General features: G+C 44.5%; 1 protein-coding gene across 2 annotated transcripts in view; it reads left to right on the top strand.

Moving 5' to 3' along the window:
* Nucleotides 1–613: 613 nt before the first annotated feature.
* The window catches only part of slco2b1 (solute carrier organic anion transporter family, member 2B1), a 93,459-nt gene continuing 75,524 nt past the window's right edge, over nt 614–18,548 (top strand). For both annotated transcript variants that reach the window (XM_048532954.2, XM_048532955.2), the window contains exon 1: nt 614–750. The gene's annotated coding sequence lies outside the window, so the exon portion shown is untranslated. The remainder of the gene's footprint in view (nt 751–18,548) is intronic.

Here is an 18,548-nt window from a genome sequence, read left to right on the forward strand (position 1 = left end):
CCAAGTCACACAACATCCTGATTTGGGACTATGATGGTGCCATTCTATAATCAAAATCATAATCAAATTAAAATTCCGTTCCTAGCAACACTTTGGGTGTCCCTATACCCCAAGGACTGCAACAGTTCAACAAGGCATATCATCATCATCTCCTACAGAGAAAATAAAGATGGCAATAAATATTGGCAATGCCCATTTCCCATGAAAAACAACAACAAAAAGGCTATATTAGAGAGCCAGTACAGCTCTGCCTGGCATGTTCTCCATATGCCAGCCTGATTTTCGGCTGGATGCTCTCCCGTGCTCCAAAGATGCGCAGGTTAGGGTGGATTGGTCATGCTAAATGCCCTACAGACTGCAGGCAAGATTGGGTAGCCTTGGGAAATGTAGGGATTCTGGGGTGGGTCTAGGAGGTAATGATCTTCGGAAGGTCAGTGTGGACTCGATGGGCCGAATGGTCTGCTTCCATGCTGCAGGGGTCCCATAATTCTATACTTCCAATCTCAATCTCCTTTCTGCAGTCGAATGAATGCTGCAAGAAATTATGTTCTAAATTGATTAATTTCCAAGAAACAATCTTTGCAGTCAGATGTGTGTGCGCGTTTATTTGTTTCATGTTCCTGAATGGACGAGCTTCCTTAACACACCCTGGCCCTCCTCCCAGAGTTTTGCCAGCAAAACCGGAGCTCCTTTGCCGAGTCAAATCCAAACTCACGCGAGCAGTTTGCCAGGGAAAGTCGACAAGGAACTGTGAGTAAAAGTTCTTTCCAACTTAATGAAAAGTTCCTTAAAATCCTAGCAACCGAGGTGGACTGTAGAGGGAGAGAAAGAGAGGAATTGTTTCGATCCGTGGCAACATTTTACTTTTAAAAAAATGTAGAACTCTTTCGCTTTCTTTTGGACGCCTGTAAACTTTGATCTGAGTTCGTTCGAATCGGGGAAGTAGGGCTTTTAAAATTCCACAGTGGGGTTTAATTTGGATTACACTGTTACCCCTCTCACAACTTACACTTGCAAATTGTCCGGCAGGAATTCTGACAAGTCCCCCCAACCTCCAGCCCCGCCGTATTCTGTCAGCGGCTCGCTCTGAAGCCAGAGCTTGGCATTTGAAAAACCATTAAGTTCTAAAAAAAACTTGCCCGTGTGTTGGGAGGAACGAAAGTTTTCTCGTTTAACAGATACGTTATCAGGTGCAGATTATGCGAGAAACACCAATCAGTTAGGCAACAGACTTATTTTCAAAACTTTAGATAACTGGGGCTTTTTTTAAAAAGAAGCTCTAACTGACAGATCTGTTAGTGGAAAAGTCATGTTTTCATAGCTTTTGAGATTATGCTGGAGCCCAAGCTATGTCTCCCCAACCACTAAAAGCACATTAAACTTACATAAGATACAAACCCGGAGAATTCTGGCAGCATCTGCAGAGAGGAAGCAGAGTCAATGTTTCAAGTCAGGTTTAGCACTTCTTCAGAACTCCCTTTTTGTGGGTTTCTCTTGGGAGAAGGGCAACATTGTACAGCAGTAGAATTTTTGATTAATTTATAAGGAAACAAGACCTGCATTTATATAGCAACTGCAGTTGATGTTGATGACTTAGCCAGGCGGTCTGCTGTCATGGTATGTCACAATTTTTTGCCCTGCACCGTCCTATCACACCCATTGTAGCTGATCTGTAGCTGCTCAGTTGCATCAACCAAGCAACTGTGTTGAGTTTGGCCTCCTTTCTGCTTCCAGCTCTGGTGTCAAGGGCTCACCTACTGGGTGAGTTAAGCTAATAGCAGAGCTTCAGCTCACCCGTCAGAATTTCCATTAAGAGATGATGATGCACAGAATCGGCAGCCAATTTATCATACTGCGATGATGATTAAGGATTTCCTTTGCCTAGAGCTGTATGAAAACTGATAGCCCATGTTCAATTTCTTTGTCCACCTGGTCCACTCCTCTTTCACTCCCATAGCCCCATGCCAACTTCATTTGCAACTGCAGAAGGTGTAACACCTGCCCATTTACTTCCCTCCTCACTATCCAAAGGCCCAAACATGCCTTCCAGGTGAACCAGCACTTTACCTGCAACTCACACAAGATAGTCTACTGCATTCACTGTTCATAGTGTGGTATCCCCTACACCAGGGAAATGAAGTGTAGACTGGGTAGACACTTGGTGGAACATCTACATGTCGTCCACAAAAAAGACCCTGAGCTTTCAGTTGCCTGTCACTTCAACACACTACCGTGTTTCCTGGCCAACATCTTCGGCTTGCTGCGGTGCCCTGAGGGCAGCTTAGTGCAAGCTGGAAGAACACCACCTCATTTTCCTCTTGGGAACTCTTACAGCCTTCTGGACTGAATATCGAGGTCGACAATTTTAGGGCTGCTCTGCTTTAATTCAGTTCTGAGGAAGGATCACCGGACTGGAAACGTTAACTCTGTTTTTTCCTTCACAGATGCTGCCAGACCTGCTGAGCTTTTCCAGCAGGGATAATGGCAACTGCAGATGCTGGAGAATTTCAAGATAATAAAATGTGAGGCTGGATGAACACAGCAGGCCAAGCAGCATCTCAGGAGCACAAAAGCTGACGTTTCGGGCCTAGACCCTTCATCAGAGGATGAAGGGTCTAGGCCCGAAACGTCAGCTTTTGTGCTCCTGATATGCTGCTTGGCCTGCTGTGTTCATCCAGCCTCACATTTTATTATCTTGAGCTTTTCTAGCAACTTGGTTTTTGTTCCTGATTTACAGCATCCACAGTTCTTTCAGTTTTTATTCAACACTTTGGGGCGGCACAGTAGCTCAGTGGTTAGCACTGCAGCCTCACAGCGCCAGGGACCCGGGTTCGATTCTAGCCTCAGGTCTGTGCGGAGTTTGCACGTTCTCCCTGTGTCTGAGTGGGTTTCCTCCGGGTGCTCCGGTTTCCTCCCACAGTCCAGAGATGTGCAGGCTGGGTGGATTGGCCATGCTAAATTGCCTATAGTGTTCAGGGGTGTGTGGGTTATTGGGGGATGGGTCTGGGTGGGATGCTCCAAGGGGCAGTGTGGACTTGTTGGGCCGAAGGGCCTGTTTCCACACTGTAGGGAATCTAATCTAATCTAACTTTCAGGGTTTGAGGCACCTTCGTCCATGTCCTTAGCCAAACTCCACACACCAGGCCTTGTTATAACATGGTCTGTTATTACACATTACCCATTGTTAGCCAATAATTGCCCTCATTACAGCTATTCATTGTCCTAGGCTGATGTTTATCCACTCCTTGTCCAATTATCCTTCTCTCCCTTTGGGGTCTATCTCCAACTATTGTTTACTCCTTAATCCCACCCTATTTTCTGCATTAAAAGCCAACATTTTCCTAACAGCCATCAGTTCTGAAGAAGTGTCCCCGACCCAAAATGTTAATTCCGACTTCTCTGCATGAATGCTGCGGACCTGCTGAGCTTTTCCGGCAATTTCAGTTTTTGTTTCTTATTTCCAGCATCCTCCGGTTTTTTTTTTTTAGTGTTTTTTTTCAATTCCATTGTGTCAGCTTTACAACATTGGGGTTTCAGGAGCTTCTGGAAACAGAATCAGACGATCAGCGTCAGCCACTTCTGTTCATTTTTCTTTGAAAAAATGGAATTTAAAGAAGAAAATGCAGAAAAGAGCACTGTTTGTTTTGGAATTACTCTTGCTGTCTGGACATGTCAGTGCTAAGGCAAGGAATTTGGGTTAAACCTGGTTAAAACACTGGTTTATTTTCAACTAGATGTTGTGCCTGGTCCTTAGCACCATACTTTAGGAAGGAATGTGCAGGAAGGGTTTTTTTCATTAATTCACAGGATGACATCACTGGTTGTAATTATTGCCCATCCCTAATTGCCCAAAGGGGCAGTTGAGAATCAATCATATTGCTGTGTGTCTGGCCTCATATGTAGATCAGACCAGATAAGGATGGCAGATTTCCTTCCCTAAAAGACATTATAGAACCAGATCCGTTTTCCATCGTCATCGTCATCCACAGTCATCGTCAGACTCATAATTCCAGATATTATTGAATTCACGTTCCACCCAGAACATTACCTATTTCTTTGGATTAGTAATCTTGAAATAATACTACCAGACCATTACCTGCCCTTTGGCAAGGATGGTATCAGGAATGAAGAAATTTAGTTCCCTAAATAGATTGGAGTCAATCCTGGAGAAGGGAAAGCTGGAGAGGAACATCTAATAAAAGCGCTAAAAATCATGAGAGACTGAGACGGACTAGGTGGAGAAAAAAGCAGTTCCCATCATTGGATGGGTTGAGAAGCAGAGGACACAGATTTAAAACAATTGGCAAAATAAGCAATAGTGACATGAGGGAAAGCTTTTCAATGCAGTGAATGGTCAGGAGATTAGAATGAAACTGATGGAGGCAGATTCAACTGGAAAAGAAATTGGATAAAAGTCCAAAGAGAAAGAAATTGAATGGAAGGGCAAGAGAGTGGGGCTTGCTGAGTTGATCTTCCAGACAGTAACATCGGCACAAGGAGGTGAATGGCATCCTTTATACGATTCGATCTGACTGGATTGGGTCTTGAACCAGAGGCAAGGGAGCAATTATAAGACAATAAGCTGTTGAAGCAGACATAGGCCATTCAGCCCATTGAGACTACTATTTTGAGACACCATTTAATGATGCCGTGGCTGCGTTGATCAATCTCAACTCCACTCTCCTGTCTTTTACTGAAAACCCTTGATTTCCTTTTTGATTAAAAATCTATCTCAGCCTTGAATATACTTAATACCCAATCTTGACAACTGTCTGCAGAAAAGAATTCCACAGATTCACTACCTTTTGGGTGAAGAAATTACTCCTCATCTTTGCCTTAAATGTATAACCCCTTATTCTAAGACGATGTCCTTTGGTCTATACTCTCCCACAAGGGGAAACAACTGCATGACACCTCCCTGTCAAGCCTCCTAGGAATTGTATATGTTTCAATAATGTTGCCTTTCGTTCTTTTATCCAATGAGTACAGGCCCAACCTGCTCAACCTATCCTAACTCCTCCATTCCCGAATCAACCTGATGAACATTCTTTGGACTGCCTCTAATACCAGTATATCTTTTGTTAGGTAAGGAACCAAAATGGGTTCACAGTATTTCTCTGGCTGTGGTCTGGATCAGTGCCTTGTAAAGGTTTTGTATGATGTCCCTATTTTATATTCCATTCCCTATGAAATATAGGCTAATTGATTCACAGCCCACAGTGAGAAAGCTCCATTTCCTACAGGATTTCCCTTCCAATTGTTAGCAAGAGCGAATGTATTTGAGGCACTGAATGGGTCAGGCACCCCTTGTGCGCCCGCAGCACACAAGACAGATGGAACAATAGCAAAACAATGGGTGGAAACTGTGAAGTGAGTGAAGACAACATACAGTCAGTTCTGCTACAACACATGTTCCTTCAATGCAAATTAGCTGTATTGTGATTGACAAAAAGGGGGAAGCTATTTCCAAAACGTGAACCTGTGTTGGCTATAATTCGATTCATCGGTGCGCGGAGGAGTATGTGTCAAAATCACATGATCGTTTCACAGGCATTGTCCTAAATGCGTACAATGTTAGCACCAAAGGAGTCTCCAGTCTGACTCATGTTATCATCTTGCAGGCTTTGTCATGAACCACTTCCTTGAGGGGTACTGTACTACCTTCTCCCCCATCAAGTCATCTCGATTTTTGTTTCAAGTCACTGAATTTGCTTTTATTTCATTATTAGATATGAATTAAGCATTTATTCAAATTGTGCTGTTCTTTGTGTTAGGCTTTTGAGTTATTTTTGAGTGAATTTTTTTGTTGGTCTGTCCCTAACTCAACTTTTTCTATAGGGCCTGTTATTTCTATAGTACAATTTTCTATAACATGATGTTGCACAGGAACACAACAATGGCATTATAGTAGAATCAACTGTACATAAATAGACTGGTTGATGAAAGGAGATTGATGATGGACCTGTCTCTCTAAGGTTGTGCCTAACCTGTTGGCCCTATGCCCCTGTTGTTACACTAATGCAGAAAGGTCAAATGGGAACTTTGTTGTCTTTAGAAGTGGATATTGAATTGAGCTCCGGTTTCCTTACATATCTGTATGTGGGTGTGAGAAATCCATCTGCCAGTATTCCAGCAATGGAGTAGGGAGTACTTCCCTTGTCTTGGCAATATTTGTCCCTCAATCAGGATCAGTTCAGTGAGCTGTGAGGCCAATAAGCAGAAACAACAGCTTTAAAGTAAGCAGTCAAGCACTGAGAGAGGTTTGGAGGAGTAACCTCTTTTAGCCAGAAGCTGTTGGAATTCTGGTAGTCACTGCCTGAAAGGGGGATAGAGGCAGAAACTCTGGCTGTATTTTAAAGATAGTTGGATATGCAGTTTAGGTGCTGTAACCTTTGACCTATGGGTCAAGATTTGTAAAGTGGGATAGGCTGCGTCATCAGATTTTGGCAGTGCGCAAATTGTGGGCTGAATGGCCTCCTTCTGTTCCTTGAATTTTCAATGTTTTTGACATCGCCACAAACATTATTTATCACAATGCTGCTTCTGAGAGCTCACCGTGAGCAAATTGGCTGACGCGTCAACTTTAAGCTTTTGTGCTCCTGAGATGCTGCTTGGCCTGCTGTGTTCATCCAGCTTCACACTTTGTTATACTTTAACACATGAATTTGTACATCATTGGCATCAAGTACATGTGGCAGGTAGGCATTGCAGAGAATTCTCAAGTCATGGTGTGGTTATAGTACGGAAGAAGGCCATTCAGTCCATCATATATGTCTCAGCTCTTTGCCAGACCTACTCAGCTAGTCCCACTCCTTTTCTTCATTGCTCTATATTGCTATTTCCTTCCAAAACAGTGATCCAATTCCTGTTCAAAATGAATCTGCTTTCACATCTTAACCACCCTCTGTGTAAATGAAATGCAGGGCCATTTAAACTTTTCCTGCACGCCAGCGTGTGAATGGAAACTTTTTGTTCACTCCTGTTATCCCTGTGAAGATGTGGAATGTAATCTGTGCCTCGTTCAAATTAACACATTGAGTCAGATTTGCTGATTCTGACTTCAAACGATTGCTGAGGGGAAAAAACCAGCAGCTGTCCGCGATACCATGAGTTTAGATCCCATCACAACAATCCGATCATCAGGAAAAGTAAACAGGGAGCCTTCAGAACTGAAAGAACTGCAGATGCTGCGAATCAGGAACAAACACAGAAGTTTGCTAGAAAAGCTCAGCAGGTCTGGCAGCATCAGTGAAGGAAAAAGCAGAAGGAAAAAATGTTAACTCTGTTTTTTCCTTCACAGGGAGCCTTTAGAATGTTGTTAAAACATAAATCGTTCATTAATGTTCCAATAAGGAAGAGAACTTAGCATTCTTACCTGGCTCTTGATCTCAGTGACACAGTTGGTGTCAATCTTGCTGATCAATCAGAAGGTTGTAGGCTCAAGTCCCCTTCAAGACTGACGCTCTTACAAATATATAAATCAGGAGCAAGGGTAGGCCATATGACCCTTCAGCCTGCTCTGTCATATGGGGCAGATGTGATTGCTCCATACTGTCATCTAGTCCCTTGGGGCTGATGGCCTGGTGCTGTTAACACAAGACAATTGGTACTGAAACCTGGGGACCCAGGTTCGATTCCGACCATAGTAGCTGTTGGAATTTGAATTGAATGGACATCTCAATTTAAGAGTCTAATGATGACCATTGTCAGGGAAAGCTACCATCATGATACCCTTTAGGGAAGGAAACTGCAGCCTTTGGAGATAGCAAGAACTGGCATCCTGTAGAAGGGTCTAGACCTGAAAGGTCAGCTTTCCTGATGTTGCCTGACCTGCTGTATTTTTCCAGCTCCACACTGGATCGACAGCTCTCCCTACCTGGTCTGACCTCCATGTGAATCTAGAACCAAAGCAAAGATGATTGACTTTTGACTGACCTCAAGGCACTTAGGGATGAGCAATAACAGCTGGCCTAGCCAGTGACACCCACATCCTGTAATTAAAAAAAAAACACACCCACTGCAATACTAGAAGAGTGTTGCACTGAGGGGCAGCACGGTGGCTTGGTGGTTAGCGCTGCTTCCTCATAGCACCAGGAACTGAGGTTTGCTTCTAGTCTGGGCAACTGTCTGTGAGTTTGCATGTTCTCCCGGTGTCCATGTGGGTTTCTTTTGGCTACTCCAGTTTCTTCCCACTGTCCAAAGATGTGCAAATTTTGTGGATTAGCCATGCTAATTATTTTCTGCAGTATCCAGGGATGTGCAGGCTCGGTGGATTAGCCATGGGAAATACGGGGATAAGGTTGGGGACTAGGTCCGGCTGGGATGCTCTCTGAAGGATTGGTGTAGACTTAACTGGCTGAATGGCCTCATTCCGCACTGTAAGAATTAGAAGATTCCAGTGAAGACATTATCCTTTGTTGAAATGTTAAACACATTTGCCCTCACTGTTGCATATAAATGATCAGATCCCTAGCACTAGCTTGAAGAAAAGCAGGTGAACTCTCCCCATATCCCAGTTGGTTTATATGAGAATAAGAGAAATAGAAATGGGTGAGATCATTCAGCCCATTGACCAAATCAGTTTGATCATGGCAGATCAGAACAGTGACCCAAAGTGCACTTTCCAGCTTATCTTTAACAGCCCCCATTGTTAAAGTACAAGTCATTCACCAGCGTTCTGATGGGGATGGAAATCTGCCATCTCTACCTTGATTGGCATGACTTAGTTGGCATCAATCCAGCTGCTAAATCAAAAGATCCCACTCTCACTATCTCTCTCACACACACACACACACACACACACACACCCACACACACCCACACCCACACCCACACCCACACACACACACACACACACACACACACACACACACACACACACACACACACACACTCTCTTTCTGACATACACACACTCTTTGTCTTACACACACGCACGCACACACACTCTCTCTGACACACACACACTCTCTTACATACACTCTCTCTCTTACACACACACTCACACACACACCCTCTCTTACACAAACAAATACTTTCTCTCTTACACACACACTCTCTCTCATACACACACTCTCTCTTACATACACACACTCTCTCTCTCTCTCTCTCACACACACACACACACACACACACACACACACACACACACACTCTCTCTCTCTCTCTTACACACACACAAACTCTCTCACGCATGCACACGCATGCTCACGTGCAAACGTACACACACGCAGACACACATGCACACACACTCTCCTTCACATACACATGCGCGCACACACACTCACAATTTAACAGCAGGAGTCACTGAAAATTTAACTCAGCCTTGAATATATTTAATGACCCAGCATCCAGTGTTCTCTGGGGTAACGTGACTGGAACTGTACACAGGACTCCAGGTGTGGTCTCACGAATGCCCTGTACAGCTGTAGCAAGACTTCCCCATCCTTGACCCTCCATTCCACTTGTAGTAGAGACCTATTGGCTTGGATTGCAGTCTGTTTGAAAAAGAAAAATGACCTTTCAAATGCCCACAGTATCCATAAGTAGTTTAGCATTTTGATCCTTTGACATGAGTGCTACTCAGCAGGGTGGCATATTTAAAACTGAGTTGAGGAGAAATTACTTTTCAAAAGGCATGAACCTGTGGAATTCACAATCCCAGAGTTCAGTGGATGCTAGGACATTGAGTAAATTTAAGGAGGAGATGGACAGATTTTAAGTTAGTAATGATTAAAGGGTTATGGTGAGTGGGCAGGAAAGTCGAGTTGAGTCTGGGGATTAGATCAGCTCATCAAATGAATGGCCTACTGCTGCTCCAACTTCCTATGTTCTAATTTGACATGGCAGAATATGCTTCTGGTGCACACAGGCATGTAATCTGGTCCACCGTAAAACATCATGCCGCACTCGTGATGTAGCGGAGACAAAAGCTTCCAAAGAATCACAGCTGTAACTTGCAGTTCCACCACCTCAGGATATCCCAGTGCACATTCCAGGCAATGAAGCTTTGTCACTGCTGAGATGTAGGAATCCTTGTAGCCAACATGAATTAGATCCCACAAGCAACAAAGAGATAACGACAGGATAGTCTATTTCTCGTGATGTTGGTTGAGGGAGGAATATTTGTCAGGACACCAGGGAAGGATCTCTCTGCTCTTCCTCACATAAGTAAGGAGACAGCTTGATGTCACATCTGGTAAGCAGCTGACAATGCTGTACACCCTCAGTAATATCCTGGGTGTGTCAGCCTAGGTTTTAAGACTGTGCGATTATTCAAAATAGGAACAAGAATAGACCATTCAGGCCCTTCAGCTTGTTCCACCATTGATTAGGATCATGGCTGATCCAACTTTCCCTTTCCCTGTAATCCTTGATCAAAAATCTATCTATCTCAGCCTTAAATATGTGTAAGGAGTCTGCGACCCCCTCCCCCCCCAAGCTCTCTGTGGCAAGGAGTTCCAAAGGCGTGCAAGCCTCTAAGAGAATAAATTCCCACTCATCTCAGCCTTAAATTGGTGCCCCTTTATTCTAAGACTTTATTCTATTCCCCTCTGGCCCCAGATTCTCCCATGGCAGGAAACATTCTCTCAGCATTTACCCTGTCAAGCCCCTTAAGAATCCTATATGTTTCAATGAGATCACCTCTCATACTTACAAACTCTGGCGAGCAGGCTCCCAACCTGTTATTATTATGCTCAAGCCTCTGGGTTACTCTTGAGCATTTTTGCTTGATGATGCCAACCGCAGTCATTAGGGCACTGAACGAGGCCATTGAGGCCATTCAGCCCATCCAAGTCATGCTGGATCACTATCAGGCAATCAGGTCAACCTCATTATCCTTGCACTGCACATTTGTTCCTCTGACCAAACCAATTATTGCTGTCGTCATTTGTAATGAAGTATTATAACCTAATCAAAATGCAACTAATCTGTTGCTTGATTTTGTAGAAACTGCTCCTTCCTCATCTGCTCTGCAGTGTTCTCTGGGGAGATTGGTTTATGCAGTTCCGTAATTCACCACAGCCTTCAACAACCTCAACCACACCAGTCTACATTGGTATTCCAATATCAAAGTCTTGAAGAAAGCTGTCATTGCCAAATGGAAGCTAGGAGCTATAAGAAATGTTCCTGTACTCAGGATTAGTAGAGCTATTGAGGAGATGGAGGGAACTAAGACTTAGCAACAACGTGCATTTGTATGGCATCTCAAATGTTGCAATGAATCTCTAGGGACTGCACAAGAGAAAACAGAAACAAAATTTGACACTGAGCCGCTTAAAGAGATCACAAATCCCATGGGCAATGGCTTGGTCAAGGACAAAAACAGTCGCTGGAAAAGCTCAGAGATAATGGGAACTGCAGATGCTGGAGAATTCCAAGATAATAAAATGTGAGGCTGGATGAGCACAGCAGGCCAAGCAGCATCTCAGGAGCACAAAAGCTGACGTTTCGGGCCTAGACCCTTCATCAGAGAGGGGGATGGGGAGAGGGAACTGGAATAAATAGGGAGAGAGGGGGAGGCAGACCGAAGATGGAGAGAAAAGAAGATAGGTGGAGAGAGTATAGGTGGGGAGGTAGGGAGGGGATAGGTCAGTCCAGGGAAGACAGAAAGGTCAAGGAGGTGGGATGAGGTTAGTAGGTAGATGGGGGTGCGGCTTGGGGTGGGAGGAAGGGATGGGTGAGAGGAAGAACCGGTTAGGGAGGCAGAGACAGGTTGGACTGGTTTTGGGATGCAGTGGGTGGGGGGGAAGAGCTGGGTTGGTTGTGTGGTGCAGTGGGGGGAGGGGACGAACTGGGCTGGTTTAGGGATGCAGTAGGGGAAGGGGAGATTTTGAAACTGGTGAAGTCCACATTGATACCATTAGGCTGCAGGGTTCCCAGGCGGAATATGAGTTGCTGTTCCTGCAACCTTCGGGTGGCATCATTGTGGCAGTGCAGGAGGCCCATCATGGACATGTCATCTAAAGAATGGGAGGGGGAGTGGAAATGGTTAGCGACTGGGAGGTGCAGTTGTTTGTTGCGAACTGAGCGGAGGTGTTCTGCAAAGCGGTCTCCAAGCCTCCGCTTCGTTTCCCCAATGTAGAGGAAGCCACACCGGGTACAGTGGATGCAGTATACCACAGTTCGCAACAAACAACTGCACCTCCCAGTCGCAAACCATTTCCACTCCCCCTCCCATTCTCTTGATGACATGTCCATCATGGGCCTCCTGCACTGCCACAATGATGCCACCCGAAGGTTGCAGGAACAGCAACTCATATTCTGCCTGGGAACCCTGCAGCCTAATGGTATCAATGTGGACTTCACCAGCTTCAAAATCTCCCCTTCCCCTACTGCATCCCTAAACCAGCCCAGTTCGTCTCCTCCCCCCACTGCACCACACAACCAACCCAGCTCTTCCCCCCCACCCACTGCATCCCAAAACCAGTCCAACCTGTCTCTGCCTCCCTAACCGGTTCTTCCTCTCACCCATCCCTTCCTCCCACCCCAAGCCGCACCCCCATCTACCTACTAACCTCATCCCACCTCCTTGACCTGTCCGTCTTCCCTGGACTGACCTATCCCCTCCCTACCTCTCCACCGATCTTCTTTACTCTCCATCTTCGGTCCGCCTCCCCCTCTCTCCCTATTTATTCCAGTTCCCTCTCCCCATCCCCCTCTCTGATGAAGGGTCTAGGCCCGAAACGTCAGCTTTTGTGCTCCTGAGATTCTGCTTGGCCTGCTGTGTTCATCCAGCCTCACATTTTATTGTGCTGGAAAAGCTCAGCAGGTCTGGCAGCATCTGTGGAGGAGAAAACAGAGTTCTTCCTCAGAACTCGGGTCACCTGTCCCGAAACGATAACTCTGTTTTCTCCTCCACAGATGCTGCCAGACCTGCTGAGCTTTTCCAGCAACTTTGTTTTTGTTCGTGATTTACAACATCCGCAGTTCTTTTGGTTTTGGTTTGGTCAAGGAGTTGGGTTTTAACGGGCAGGGACCTTAAAGGAAGAAAATGAGGTAGAGAGGTAGTTCAGAGATAGAATTCCAAGGCTTGGAGACTTGGGTTTGGGACCGAGTCAACTGAAGACACAGCTGTCATTGGTGACGTTGTTAAGATCAAGGATTAGCAAGGGGTCAGAATTGGAAATGGCAAAGGACCTTAGTGTGTCGGGCGGGGGGGTTGGCATCTGGAAATTTGAATTTTGATTTGCTTGACGTCCACTGCTTTTCATCATTTAATTAAATGATCTGGATGTGAACGTAAGAGATATGGTTAGTAAGTTTACAGAGGACACTAAAAGTGGAGGTGTAGTGGACAACAAAAAAAGGTTACCTCAGAGTACAACGGGATCTCGATCAGATGAACAAAGAGACCTTGGAGTGCAGCTTCATAGTTCTTTGAAAGTGGATAGGTAGATAGGATGGTGAACAAGGCTATTGATATGTTTGCCTTTATTGGTCAGTGGATTGAGTGTAGGAGTTGAGAGACAGGACATTGGTTCAGCCACTTTTGGTGTATTGCATGCAATTCTGGTTTCCCTCCTATAGATAGGATGTTGTGAACCTAGAAAGAGTTCAGAGAAGATTTACAAAGATATTTCTGGGGTTGGAAGGTTTGAGCAATGGGGAGATGCTGAATAGTTTAGGGCTGTTTTCTCTGGAATATTGGAGGCTGAGGGGTGACCTTATAGAGTTTTATAAAATCATGTGGGACGTGGATAGGGTAAATGGGCAAAACTTTTCCCCAGGAGTCCAAAACTAGAGAGCATAAGTGTAATGCGAGAGGGGAGAGCTATAAAAGGTAGATAAGGGACGACTTTTTCATGCAGAGGGTGGTGCGAATATGGAATGAGCTGCAAAAGGAAGTGGTTGAGGCTGGTACGATTACAACTTTTAAAAGGTATTTGGATGGGTATATGAATAGGCAGGGTTTAGAGGTATGGGCCAATTGTTGGCAGATAGAGCTAGATTAATTAAGGATATCTGGTCAGCATGGATGAGTTGGATGGAAGGGCCTATTTCTGTGATATATATCTCTATGACTATGACTCTATAACTCTACTGACCAAGTCAATAGAAAAGAAATATTCCACTAGTTGAGCAGTCTAGGATGGGGTGTATAGTCTAAAAATGAGAAAATGCTGATAATGTCTTTCATCTTGTACTCATTAGCGCAAAATTGCAAGAGTACCAAATCTGAAAGGTGAGAATGGTAAAGCAGACTCTAAGGGCCAAATGGCTTATTTTCAATGTTTTCGTCTTCTGATAATAGTCTAGTCATGATCTCATGGAATAGTGGAACAGGCATAGGAGCTAAATAGCCTCCTTCTCTCCCACGTTACTTCACTTAAATGCTGAATATGAAGAAATGTTATTTGAGGAAAAATAAATTGGTGTTTACTATGGTCTTTCATATAATCAGGTTTGTATTTATAACTAAATGTTATGTAGCTGCTAATTTCTGTCACATTGAAGACATCATCGGGTCTCATGCCCTGTCATTTTAAAACTATTTTGTAGCCTACTATTTTACACAGTTTTACACTAACTCAGCTGATGTTAACTCCTGTGTCCATTGTGGTACTGTAGTCACTGATGTAGGCATAAATATTCAACAGATAGTTTGAGGCATGAAGGTCCCGTAAATAACAATTTTAAAATAGCCATCAAAATAACTTGTGGTGTTGTTGGTTGTGTGATAAATATTGACTCAGGCTTAGGGGGAACTCCCTTGCTCTTCTTTAGAATAGTTTCTATGTGACCTTAGAGGGCAGACCAATTTTAAAAAAAACTAGAATACCACCCCCTCCAAGTTCGCCTCTAAGCCTCTCACCAACCTGACTAGGAAACATATTGCCTTTCTTTCACTGTTGCTGGGTCAAAATCCTGAACTTTCTTCCCTAAGGGACATTATGTGTCCACCTACAGCACATGGGCTGCAGTGGTTAAAGAAGGCAGCTCACGCCCACCTTCTCAAGGGGGCAGCTAGGGACAGGCGATAAATACTGGCCCAGCCAATGACACTCATGTTCCATGAAAAAAAATGCATGTACTGCTCTGCAGAGAAAACCGATGCTTAAATACAGAAAAGGTTAGTTTGCTTGTCACGATCTATGAGCTCCAACTGAACAGTTGCCCCAGATATGGTGGTTTACCCATGTGGTGATATCCACAATCCATGAGCGAAATGAAAAGAAATGCTCAACAGAACAGTCAGTGTTTGTGGAGAGAGACGTTATGTTAATATTTCAGGTTGGAATGGCAAGAATACAAAATCTCAAAGGGAACACCAATTTATCCTGCATGAGAGTAAGGTGCTGATTGGTTGGAAAGTGGGCTGTAATTGGTAGAGCTGTTCATAAATCATCGAGTCCCTACAGTGTGGAAACAGGCCCTGTGGCCCAACAAGTCCACACTGACACTCGGCACATCCCACCCAGACCCATCCCCATGTAACCCACCTAATCTACACATCCCTGAACACTACGGGCAATTTAGCACGGCCAATTCACCTAACCTGCACATCTTTGGACTGTGGGAGGAAACCCATGCAGACACTGGGAGAATGTACAAACTCCACTTAGACGGTTGACCGAGGGTGGAATTGGACCTGGGTCCCTGGCGCTGTGAGGCAGTACTGCTAACCACTGAGCCACCGTGCCACCCCCATTGTCATGGAGCATTCATCAGCGACAGGAAATGGCCAAGCTATTGGCTTTTCCAGAGAATGCAATTTCAGCATTTCTTTTTATTATTTCCAATTTTAAGGACAGACAGAACCTTGGACACTTACTGGGAATCAGTTAGCTGGATGGCTGACTTGTGATACAAAGTGATGCCAGCTGTGTGGGTTCAATTCTTACACAGGCTGAGGTTACCATGAAGGGCTCTCCTTCTCAACCTTTTCCCCTCACCTGAGGGGTCCTGATGCTCAGCTTAAACTGCTGTCTGATGACCCTGTAATGAGAAAGCAACCTCTGGGATTATGGTGGCTTTGCATTTGTCCACTTCAAGGGCAATAGTGAATGGCTATCCAGTCTGAAGAAGGGTCACTGGACCCGAAACATTGACTTTGCTTTCTCTCCACAGAAGCTTTCAAAACTGCTGAGTTTTTCCACCAATTTCGGTTTTTGTTAAAGGATCAGATGGGTTCTTTGACATTTGAAGATGGTTTCATGGCCATCATTACTGATAACAATTTAGGACTTGCATTTCAATTCTGGCAGCATTTTTTGGCATTATTCGAACCCGCATAGTTAACCTGCACCTTTTAGAATACCAGTCTAGTGATGCCACCACTGTGCCACCAACTTCCCCCATCCACACTGTTACAACCTAGGCCACTCTTAGAATACCCCATTCAAATCTGGTCTCCCTGCTATGGGAAAGATGTTGTTAAATTTGAAAGGGTGCAATAAAGATTTATAAGGATGTCACCAGGGTTGGAGGGTTTGAGCTATAGAGAGAGGCTGAATAGATTGGGGCTATTTTCCCCGAGCATCAGAGGCTGAGGGCTGACTTATAGAGGTTTATAAAATCATGAGGGGCATGGATAGGGCAAATAGACAAGGTCTTTTTCCTGGACTGGGGGAGTCCAAAACAAGAGGGGCATAGGTTTACGGTGAGAAAGGAAAGATTTAAAAGGGACCGAAGAGGCAACTCTTCCATGCAGAGGGTGGTGTGTGTGGAATGAGCTGCCTGAGGAAGTGGTGGAAGCTGGTACAATTACAACATTTTAAACACATCTAGATGGATTTATGAATAGAAAGGTTTCAGAGGGATATGGGCCAAATGCTAACAAATGGAACTAGACCGGTTTAGGACACTGGTCGGTATGGACAACTGTATGATTTTATGACTTAGGACATTTCAAAATACTTTAGCCAATGAAGTAATTATTGTAATGCAGGAAATGCAGCAATCAATTTACATTTAATTAGCAATGTGATATTGACTGAACATTCTGTTTTAATAATAATATTGGTGAGGGGATTTATCAATGACAGTAGGCAAGACCCCCATGCTCGCTCTTCTGAAATAGTGCCATGTGATTGTTTGCTTCCAGGTCAGATAGTAGACAGTTTGACTGTTTTTAAAAAAACCGCACTGCTAACAGCATAGGTACTGCATTGGGAGAGTCAGTTGGAATTCTTGTGCTCCTGTCTGCACGGTTGGACCTGAAACTGTCACCTCTCAACGGCGATAACAGTATTAACCCCCGAGCCACTGCTTTGAGCCTAGAGGCAGCTGCAGACACAGTGCCCCCCAACCTCCTCGCTACCCCTTCAAGGCTGAGATGACTAAAGACCATTGTCTCAATACAGTTCTGATATTGTCTGATTCATATGTAGATGCTGCAGCTGCCCTCTGATGTGGTTCCCCGTAACACATTGATTTTATTTACAATCATCATTTTCGTCTGTTTCTGGGGTATTAAGGAGGGACCACTCAACTTGATCTGTCAGTCTCTCTGCTAAAGGAATCTAAATTTCTTTCCTTAACTACTGCACATCTCTTGATGGAATGTGGGCATTGTTGGCTGGGCAAGCATTTATCGGCCATCCTTAATTGCCCTCAAACTGAGTGGGTTGCTCAGCCATCTCAAAACGCAGTTAAGCGTCAAGGCAATTGTTGCGGGTCTGGTGTCACGCGTAGTCAGATTGGCTACTTATGGCGGATTTCACTCCCTAAAGGCACATTAGTTACACGGTCATTATGACACTGGCATCTGCATAAGGAGATTGATGCTTCCCTTAAATTCCCCCCTGCTACTGCCCACAGCCTACCCAAAAGTCAACAAAACCTTTTGTTCCATGATCATGTATTAAATAACGTCAACATGTGTAGGTTAATCATTCAGTCTAGTGGCAATATCATGGGACTATTAATCCAGAGACCCAGATAATACCCCCAGTTTGAAACCCACTACAGCAGATGATGGAATTGAATAAGTTGAGTCAAACACTGGCCATGAAATGACTGTTGTAAACATCCATCTGGTTCACTGAAGCGCTTTCGGGAAGGAATTTTGCCATCCTTACCTGGTCTCACCTACTCGTGACTCCAAACTCACAGCAATGTGGTTGACTCTTAACTGCCCTCTGGGAAATGAGGGAAGAGCTGTAAATACTAGCCTAGCCATTCACACCCACATCCCATGAATGAATATCTTTCTATATTTACAAAAATAAATCGATGGGAGTAGATGTCAAGCGGGTCACGATGGATAATTTACTGGAATAGCAATAGGGCTGGGGATCTTCAGTGAATGTGGAGCGACTGGAGGAGCTGGGATTAATCTCCTTAGAGCAGAACAGTTTAAAAGGAGACTTAACTAAGTTTAAAAAAAAAACTTGTATCAGTGATAATGGGAACTGCAGATGCTGGAGAATCCAAGATAACAAAGTGTGAAGCTGGATGAACACAGCTGGCCAAGCAGCATCTCAGGAGCATAAAAGCTGAAGTTTCGGGCCTAGACCCTTCATCAGAGACCCTCTCTGATGAAGCGTCTAGGCCCGAAACATCAGCTTTTGTGCTCCTGAGATGCTGCTTGGCCAGCTGTGTTC

The sequence above is a fragment of the Stegostoma tigrinum genome, chromosome 6, assembly GCF_030684315.1.
Source record: "Stegostoma tigrinum isolate sSteTig4 chromosome 6, sSteTig4.hap1, whole genome shotgun sequence".
In the NCBI taxonomy this organism is placed as follows: Eukaryota; Metazoa; Chordata; class Chondrichthyes; order Orectolobiformes; family Stegostomatidae; genus Stegostoma; species Stegostoma tigrinum.